Raw genomic sequence first — 11,319 nt, 5'->3', positions numbered from 1 at the left:
TCACAATTCTCTGTGTAAAAAAGTGCCTCCTATTTTCTGTTCTGAATGCCCCTTTGTCTAATCTCCATTTGTGACCCCTGGTCCTTGTTTCTTTTTTCAGGTCGAAAAAGTCCCTTGGGTCGACACTGTCAATACCTTTTAGAATTTCGAATGCTTGAATTAGGTCTCCACGTAGTCTTCTTTGTTCAAGACTGAACAGATTCAATTCTTTTAGCCTGTCTGCATATGACATGCCTTTTAAACCCGGAATAATTCTGGTCGCTCTTCTTTGCACTCTTTCTAGAGCAGCAATATCTTTTTTATAACGAGGTGACCAGAACTGCACACAATATTCAAGATGAGGTCTTACTAGTGCATTGTACAGTTTTAACATTACTTCCCTTGATTTAAATTCAACACTTTTCACAATGCATCCGAGCATCTTGTCGGCCTTTTTTAAAACTTCCCCACATTGTCTAGATGAAGACATTTCTGAATCAACAAAAACTCCTTGGTCTTTTTCATAGATTCCTTCTCCAATTTCAGTATCTCCCATATGATATTTATAATGCACATTTTTATTTCCTGCGTGCAGTACCTTACACTTTTCTCTATTAAATGTCATTTGCCATGTGTCTGCCCAGTTCTGAATCTTGTCTAGATCATTTTGAATGACCTTTGCTGCTACAACAGTGTTTGCCACTCCTCCTACTTTTGTGTCGTCTGCAAATTTAACAAGTTTGCTTACTATACCAGAATCTAAATCATTAATGTAGATTAGGAATAGCAGAGGACCTAATACTGATCCCTGTGGTACACTGCTGGTTACCACACTCCATTCTGAGGTTTTTTCTCTAATCAGTACTTTCTGTTTTCTACATGTTAACCACTCCCTAATCCATGTACATGTGTTACCTTGAATCCCAACTGCGTTCAGTTTGAGAATTAATCTTTTATGCGGGACTTTGTCAAAAGCTTTCTGGAAATCTAAATAAACCATGTCATATGCTTTGCAATTATCCATTATCGATGTTGCATCCTCAAAAAAATCAAGCAAGTTAGTTAGACACGATCTCCCTTTCCTAAAACCATGTTGACTGTCTCCCAGGACCCTGTTACCATATAGGTAATTTTCCATTTTGGATCTTATTATAGTTTCCATAAGTTTGCATATAATAGAAGTCAAGCTTACTGGTCTGTAGTTACCTGGTTCAGTTTTGTTTCCCTTTTTGTGGATTGGTATTACGTTTGCAATTTTCCAGTCTGTCGGTACCACCCCTGTGTCAAGAGACTGCTGCATGATCTTGGTTAGCGGTTTGTAAATTACTTCTTTCATTTCTTTGAGTACTACTGGGAGGATCTCATCCGGCCCAGGGGATTTGTTTATTTTAAGAGCTCCTAGTCCCTTTAACACTTCTGCCTCAGTTATGCTAAAGTTATTTAAAACTGGATAGGAACTGGATGACATGTGGGGCATGTTGTCAGTATCTTCCTTTGTAAAAACTTGTGAAAAGTAATCATTTAATATATTTGCTATTTTTTTTTCTTCATCTACGATTTTGCCATTTGTATCTCTTAAACATTTAATCTCCTCTTTGAATGTTCTCTTGCTGTTGTAATATTGGAAAAACATTTTGGAATTGGTTTTAGCTCCCTTAGCAATGTTCATTTCTATTTCTCTCTTGGCCTTTCTAACTTCCTTTTTGACTTGCGTTTGCAGTTCCGTGTACTTTTTCTGCGTACTTTCTTTTTGGTCCTTTTTTAATGCTCTGTAAAGTGTCTTTTTTCACTGAATATTTTTTTTAATTGATCTATTACACCATTTTGGCAATTTAGTTTTACATTTAGATTTGTCTACTTTAGGGATGTAATTGTTTTGTGCCTCTAGTACTACATTTTTGAAGAACAACCATCCTTCTTCTGTGGGTGTTTTCTCTATTTTACTCCAATCTACTTCTGTTAGTCTTTGTTTCATACCTTCATAGTTTGCTTTTCTAAAATTGTAAACCTTAGGTTTAGTCATTACTTTTGGGGTTTTAAAAAACACTTCAAATGAGACCATGTTGTGGTCTGAGTTTGCCAGTGGTTCTCTGACCTTTTAGTTATTCTGTCTTCGTTATTTGAAAAGACGAAATCAAGGCATGCCTCCCCTCTAGTCGGTGCCTTGACAAATTGTGTTAGGAAGCAGTCATTTGTCATTTCCACCATTTCAATTTCATCCTTCGTGCTACCCATCGTGTTTTCCCATTTTATATGGGGGAAGTTGAAATCCCCCATTAGTATGGCTTCTTCTTTGCTACACGCATTTCTAATGTCATTGTATAACAGATTATTTTGCTCACCGTCTGAATCTGGTGGTCTATAGCATGCTCCTATTATTATGCCCTTTGAATTTTTGTCCGTTATTCTGACTCATATTGATTCGGCTATATTTTCTTTGTCTAGTTTTAACACCTGGGCTGCAAGACTGTTTCTTATGTATAGGGCTACCCCTCCTCCTCTTCTGTCCTGCCTGTCTTTCCTATACAGTATATACCCCCAAATATTATATTCGTCCCCACCACTCTCAGACAACCAAGTTTCAGTAACACCTATCACATCATAGTTACTTGTTAGTGCAGTAGCTTCAAGTTCTAGAATTTTGTTTCTGATACTTCTAGCATTTAGATAAATACATTTAATGGTTGTCTTACCTGAGTTGTTGTTCTTGTTTTGATGCGGTCTCCCTTCTGTTTTTTTGTTGATTTCTCCCTAACCCTAACCCTAACTCTAACCCTGAGTCCTTTTCATGGATTGCTTCTGTCCATTAAGTCAATGCTGTGTGTGTTACTGTCTGCCAATGACTGTCTACTTATAAACCTGAAATTGTGATTTTAGATCATACGAAAGGCCCTACTTAATCATTTTTGTGCAGCACTGAAATGTTTGAATGTAACAGTTCTGAAGTCCACCAAAGTTGCTTCATACCATTTAAGGCAGATACATTTGCCATTACTATTATCAATCATTCTTTATTTTATATAGCACCTTTCATAGCGGACCACCATCACAAAGCACTTTATTACTGTTGAGCATATATTTCAATTTCATTTTAGAGCCCTGAGAAGGTTTACAGGAGATTAGATGCCACCATAGTTATTTTATCCATAAATATTTTGACAGGCAAGACTCCGGCCTGTAATCTCATAATGGCAGTGATGCTAAAAAACCTTTATTCTGAAATGACAACGCTTTCCTTTTCGTCCGTCTTCCCTGTCAATTTCCCAACCCTGTTTCAAACCGTGCGGAATGGCAGCCGTCATTCCTGTGAAGCCATGCATGGGGAGAAACCGTTGAAATGCAAGACGCCTCCCATGCAGCTGTCACTCGCATTGACACCGACATGCTGGAGAATCGCTCCCAATGTTTTGTGTGACTGACCCAGATGGGAAAGGTCATGGGGTTACCTTCCTCCAAGCCGTCCCTGTGCCAATCATTCCCGGAGCGCAGAGAGGAAACACAGGGCTACAAATTGACTGCTGATATATTGTGTGAGTTCAGCTGCCCGCCTTCCACTCCCCACACCGCTCCTCTCATTACCTCTCTTGAGCTGCTCTATTCCGCCCCAATTAGACATCGTCTCCTCCTATTCAGCCTGTGCGATCCTGTCTGAGTGTCATGTGTTGCAGGATCTCTTTGAAAAATGCCTCACTGTTTTGCCATTGTACAAAATAATGCCCCCTATATTGGAACAGACAGAGTGCATGAAACAGAGTGACGTTCACTGACAATTTCCTAATTTGTGTGTGCCGTCTGAATCTCTATTGTTGTATTTACTCAGTAAGTTGCCTATTAATTATTCTAGCAACAAATTGCTTCTGAAAAGACCCAGCCTTGAGCAGTCTTTTCCCTGTGCAGTAATAGTAAGCCTAGTAAAATTAACAACAGGGCCCTCTGAACCGTGTGTATGTATGCATATTCTGAGTTATCTCTCCATGTATATGTATTTAATCAAAACTGCTTACAACAGTTGTGCTGTGTATACATGTGATTTAATATTAGACAGATGGCCCTTCTACAAGGGGCCTCTACTGTGCATACATAAAAAGACCAGTTTCATATAAGGACACGTGGGACAATATAATTTTATCTTCTAGGTGGCCTATAGTGTATATATATATATATATATATATATATATATATATATATATATATAGACATAGACAGTAATCGTGATATATTTGCTAAGAAAAGGGTACAGTATTTTAAACAAGCCTATAATGAATTATTCATCCTATGAAGGGAAATTCAAATGTTGTAGATCAAGCCGACCATTCTTACTTTAATCACACCACTAAACCATTATTACACAACTGTAGTTATGTATTCACATTATGCATATAGAATGCAATATCTGACCTAAAAGAAGCAACACATAGAACTCCTTGTCAAGGGTAAACTCTACCATGTATATATATTTTTTTTATATAGGTTTGCTGTGTTTTCAATCAGTGCATTTTCAAGAGCTTGACATTTTATCACAAGGAAGTTGATAAGGTATGACTTTTCATCTTCTATTGGCAGCTTAGAAATGAAATCACCTTTCCTTTCCACTACCAAGTTTTAGAAGGAAATCTACTCATGTGTTTCAGAGTGTGTGCTTTTTGGAGAATGTGCTTTTCTCTACAGTACAGTGAAAAAGGGCCATCTGTAAAGTATAGCTGATACTATATTAATTGTTTTATTTATGTGCCTATCTCACAATGTCACTATCTGGGTCTGAATCATGCTTGCATTACAGCTTCAAGTTGATATATATAATTTTTATTTTGGTGGTGATTTTTTGGGAAGGGGATATCTTTGTTTAATGACATGGGTAATATAGTACTGGGGAAATTAAATTACCAAATTTATTAAGAATTATTATTTTTTCTTTCAACACATATACATCTGCTTTCCTTTAATCATAAAAAAGTGATGTTTTTTTTTTTTTTTTAATTGAGTGTTAATTGGTCTATATTTTGTTGTATCCAGGCATTAATGCTGTTGGACTTTCACCAGAAGAACCCAGCTTGCACAGCTGGCCTGATGTATACCATTCAGTGGCTCATTTCACACCACCAAAGAAAAACTCGAAGAGCCACTCTCCCACCTGTCCGTTATAAACGCAATATAAGAGATGCAATAAAATGTCAGTTTATCGGTCAAAACCCCACCGCAATAAGACTGGATACATGTTAACACCTAATCCTATTTGCTGCTCTGTAACGCTAATGCTACTTGACAATGAAAACTCTGCTGGTAAATATCTGAAGATGACTCCTTGATCTAAATAAGAAACTAACTGACCATGGCATCTTGGAGAGCAACAAAAAGACTTTAATCTGAGACATCCCTGGACTCTCGGTAGGTGCTCTCTTTGTTTTATTAATGTTTTTGTTTTATTTTGTTTCTGTTTTGGGGTTAAACAATCAAGCTAATTAAAAGAAAACAGGTTTCACCTGGATTTATACCAGTCTAACATCCAGAACAGGCTGAAATCGGATCTTATTTGATCCTACTCAGAAGCATTTTAAAAAGCTTCCATTTTAATACATTAATCTAAAAAGAAGATACCTTTTTTTGACCATTGGTTGGGTAAATCCTTGATTCTGTAAAGCTTCACAACAGGAATGAATGAATGAATGAATGAATGAAACTGTCAGGTTAAGAACACCATTTATACATTTTGGGGTAAAATTTGGTTAAACCCCAATTTCAAAGATTCCATTTGGTGGGTAGAAATCCGGCTTTATCGGGTTTAGCCCCAAAACAACTAATAATAAGGGCACTTTTGAAAAGAGGACAGTTCTACTTGCTCCTATAGCCAGACTGCCTGAGGGTTGTCCTACAATGTAAGAAATCAAGGGTTCAAATCCTCCCTCTGCACCTAACATTGGTGTTAAATAAGCACTCGCTGTCTTCATACTTTAAATCCTGGTTTTGATCATCAGAACAACAACAGGCTGACCTCTGGTGGAGAAAGAGCATACTGCAAGCTTAATCATTCTTGTTCTGCTATCCAGTGGCCTTTAATATCCATTTAAATCACAACAAATTAGAAATTGTTTTATATTTTAAAATGATAAATAGGAATAAAGAAGAAGAAGAAGAAGAAGAAAAGTACAGTTAATTTTCTAATAATTTCTGTATGTGCTTTATACTAAAGGAAGCACACATTCCTAACTATTAAAGATCTTCTAATAAGAATCTCTATGCTGTATCTGAGTTTCTAACTTTTTGCTTTGACTCTCGTAATCAGTCTTAAACCTGTCTGACAACATTCGGATATATACCAGTAAACATTACACAAGAGCATCTTCTCTCCATGGAAACAGATCAGTAGCCTCTGCTGTAATAATTGATGCTTGTTTTCAGATGCTGCACCTCATCAGTGCATTGGATCCCTTTTAAGCCTCTGTGTGCTGCTCAGTGTCGAGGAACAAACACAAGCCCTTCCTATAAATAAATACTTCTTGTCAGCAATGCCAAATAACTCTGTGCTAAGGATTATGCTTGAGTAACTGCTAACAAGCAAACACATCGGTAAACATTGATTCACAAGCAAATGAGTAGCTGAGCCCCAGTGCATTAGCTTTCTATTTCCAGTCCATATCAGTCATTGCATGCTTTTTTTAGTGATTACTGCTCTTCTCTCAAAAAGGTGTACGGTGCCAGCACTGGAGCACAACTATCAATAGTGTAACACAGTTTCCTCGTGAACTTACCCTAAGGGGATAGCCTTTCAATCTGACACCAGACACATATCTCCTGATGTACCATCAACATCACATTGTTTGTTGTTTACTGCTTCATTTAACCTAGATAATATCTAGATATACTGTAGCATTTTAAGACTGAAGTTAACCCTTATATAAAGTATGCTGTGATATAAGTATGACAAAGCAAGACTATAGTAAATGCTAGTTTAAACATCTGAAAAGGATGATACACTGAAAAATGTCTGTGCTAATGCATTATGGTAACCCTTTATCTTTAATATTTCTACATATTGTGCATTTGACTGTTTTGAAGTTATGGATTCATTTTAAAACCAGTAACAATATTGTCCCTAGGGTGGAATTATGAGCTGGAAGAGTAGTTGAAGGTTTTATAATACTCATTAGAATACTGGCTGAACAAATCACCTGACATGACTGATAGGTTTGCAAAATGAAACTGAATATAACAATAAAACAAAACCTTTAACACCATACTTAAAGATTTTAAATTAGGATGGCTGTTTTTAACAAACTGTTTTTAATTCTTATCAAATTTAACTAAACATGTATACATTACTACTACTATAGTTATTAACATGACCTTTTAATAAAATCTACATTTTTCTTAGATACAAAATATTGTGGATGCCACCACCGTGTATATAAAAAATATATGAACATCTCAGCAGCCTGGAGTCCTACTGCGCATTGGTTACCAGAATAGAGAGCTGGGAGTCAGCAGGGATCTGGAATGGGTTTCATTACATTTATCATATTTAAAGGACAATGTGATGCAGCAAAGCCTTTTCTTGGAAGGTATCCTGTAAACTGTTATTCCCCTTCTTCCAATAACAGACAATGACATTCATTTCCACAACCCACCCTTTGAAATGACTTTAGACTCTGATAGAACTGCTATTTATTTGTTATTTGTTATTTGAAATGTATGCAGCTGAGCTTTGCTATATAAAAATGTTTTAAAAGTCCTATGCTTTGGAAGTGTCTCCCATGTGGTGCGTCATGAAGTTCGGTGAATGGCTTTTATTTTCAGTGGCATTGGAAAAACTGTCAGCATGACTGATCTCACTCATTGTGCTCACATTCTTAGGCTTATGTTATTGAAATTACCTCTGCAGCCACATTTATTCAAGACATACAGAAATCAATAAATTACTAGATAACAGAGAAAGGCCTTTCCATACACCGTAGCAGCTGTACGTTGAAAAGAAAAATCTATGTGAAGTTAATGAAAAGAAAACATTATGACCGCTACTTATTATATATAACACACAGTGCCACTGGTGGCCAAATACTGTAAGTGCAGTTTGGTTTATTTGGAAATTAATTTGTACCATCAGATAGCCAATGTTTTATTGTTAATTCTGTCAAAGATCTTGGTGAAGTAAGACCAGAAATAGACTCTAAACACTGATGAATGGCAGTGAGTTTTATTGTAAATAATAATAATAATCAAAAGATTTAAACAAAAACACATGACTGAAAATAAAGGGCACATTGGCCAAAGTAAATAGACAAACAAACAAAGTGAAAGAACCCAACAAGTATCATACGAGTCCTCTCGCACGATTAGCATTTGTTTATATTTAAATTACTCTCCTCTCTCTCATCCGTTCTCCACTTCCCGAACACACAACCCCGAGTGAGTGAAAACATGCTGCTTATATGCAGCTGTACCGAGACTCGTTTGCTAATCAATCATTCAATTGGAGTCTCGGTACAACTGCACGTGAATTAATAAAGTATAATTCCCCGTGCTCACATATTACATTTTTACCTGCACGTGAAGTGTTGTACAAGCCTCGTGCCTAAATACAAATATACATTTTAAACAGTTGTGCTTGTAACCCATATTTATATCCTGTGTATTTTATACATAAACACCAACATTAACACGCTACATACAACATAAAACACTTACAAATATAAAGGGGCGGGACACTCCGCCACAAATGGTGATGATTGTTTTAGGAGAAGAATGTGAAACTGAAGAAGCCAAATTGAACTCCCAGTTCAGCCTAGATACGCAATAAAGCATTCTACTATAGTGTCTGAAATTGTTCCAGTCTTAAGACCCAAACCACAATTGTGTACATTTGGTCTTATATCTCTGTAGCTCTTTTACACATGACAGTAATATAATGCAAGCTGAAGTAATGACTTTGCCCAAGAATCCCATTAGATTTGCCACAGTAAAAGTTCCTCGCTGAGCAATTGATTTTTGCCTTTTTATATGCAGGGAAGTCAGGTCTGATGCTCCTGCAGCTGCATGCAAACAGAACAATTGCTGCTCCTACCAAGCTATCTGATAACCCTGATTATAATTGATGCTTCCCTCACTATATGCATTTATTTTGCATCTTTCTGCATGTGCCTGACTGGCAATGTGTAACACTCCAGGATCCCATTTCTTAGTTAAGCTGAATACGTTGAAAGACAGTTCAACACAGTATTGATTGTGAAACATATTTTATTGCTACATGTGTTGCATACAGTTGAGAGGATACGGAAAAGCAACATATCTTATGAATTTTGTGCCTTTCAACAACATGTAAATATGTGTACTCCAAGGTGCATTTCAATGTACATGAATAGCATTTTCAGTTTTGGGCTGAATTACAAAGCAGAAAAATACAAAAGTAAGATCCTTTTGGAAAAAAAACCCAAACCATGAAACTTTAAAGACCATGGTACTGTGCGTAAAAAATAATTTACATTTGTTTTAGTACTGTAGTATTTCTCAGAAGAATAATAAAATGTCCATTATTATATAATCAGACATGTATTACATATTATGTAAATCTAAAATCATGCAAGTTAATGCAAGTTCTTAGGGCTGTTCTCTGGATTTAGGGAATTTGAAGCAATCGGTTTAAAGTGCCCTGAATTCAACATACGACACCTACCTGAATCCATTGTAAAGGACATTTTCTTTCTCTCTCTCTCTCACACACTCTACCTTATCGTGAAAGGCTGTATTGCCTGAGATTAGAAAACCTCAAATCATAAGGCACATTTATTTTTAAAGGATAGGTTATTGGCTAGAATTTTTAGGCTTTTAAAAGTTCAGCAATAAAAAATATCTGCTGCAATAGCAGTGCCTAATGCAATTTCATTACAAAAATGTATGCGTTTTAATAAAACAATAATATGATTTTACAAGGTGTACATATAGCTCTCAACATCTAATAAAGGTTAAAGCTGCAGGACAAGGAAGTTTCCAGCATTCTGATTAGGTGTTGATTGATTGATGTTGGTAAGTGACACTAATAGAACACAACAATTCAATACACCCATCAATCATATCAATTGTATTTAACGAGGGTCTGATAAATCTTAATAATTTGTATGTTATCTGTAGGATGGCACCTCTTACAGCACAGTGCCCATAACCCCATGGTGGCTCAGAAAGAGAAGTGTCCTGCACTAACCCAGTAGCAACACCTGCCACACATTTGTCTTGGACTTAACCTATCCAAGCTCAGACTTAGACAACATCAGGTAGCAATTTATTTTTATATATATATATATATATATATATATATATATATATATATATATATATATATAGATAGATAGATAGATAGATAGATAGATAGATAGATAGATAGATAGATAGATAGATAGATAGATATAATTTAACAAAAGTCAGACAATGGTGAATATTTGAATTGGATAAACAAAATAAACTATCACCATATAATACATGTGGGGAAAAAAAACAATCCCCTAAATTGAACTTCTTGACGTTATGGTTTTCTAAAAGTAAATGAATAAAAGAAAACTACATGATGGTATTAGTTAGCAGTTTCATATCTAGGGCTCACACCTTTACACAAAACAAAGGCAATGAATGCACATTTGGAAGATTTATTGTGCAGATTGTTTGTTTCTGCTGTTATACATCAATGATTACATTTTCTAATGTGATTACTGTTCAGCTTTCTGTTTGTGCTTCATTCTAAAAAGTTCTCAGCGAGAGTCTAGGTGAATCGATGAGTTGCTTGTGCCTGGTTAAGGAAAAAATAAATCCTTACTGTGGCGTGTCATGACTTTGGTAAACATGACATTTACCTAACAATAATACCTTCAATAATATATTTAATAACACAACATAACTACTGCAGTACTTACATATCAAGTATGGTACTTTTTTCAATATAATAAACGTTATATATCACAGAATCCTACAAATGCGTAATATTGAAAAGTTTAATACCGTACATTTTAACGATCATAAACTTTTAGAATCAATATTAAATGTCCAAATGCAATACCTATATTATATGTTCAATATAACACAGTGCCCCTTCTATAATATAATATATTATATATATATATATATATATAATAGATATATAAGAATATATATATATATATTAGATAATATATAGATCTATAGAGTTTGAATACGTAAAATAAAAATAAATAAATAAATAAAAAAAACGTTTCCCATCAATGTCGAGAGACGGATTGTAATTTCCTCATTTTGGCATTTTAGAGCATTCAGAATACAGACTTTAGACAGTCATTTGTCATTTATCAGTATACTGTAATGCAATTCTTCTGCGTTGCAATATGC

The sequence above is a fragment of the Polyodon spathula genome, chromosome 13 (assembly GCF_017654505.1).
Source record: "Polyodon spathula isolate WHYD16114869_AA chromosome 13, ASM1765450v1, whole genome shotgun sequence".
Lineage (NCBI taxonomy): Eukaryota > Metazoa > Chordata > Actinopteri > Acipenseriformes > Polyodontidae > Polyodon > Polyodon spathula.
This window is presented reverse-complemented; position numbering follows the sequence as displayed.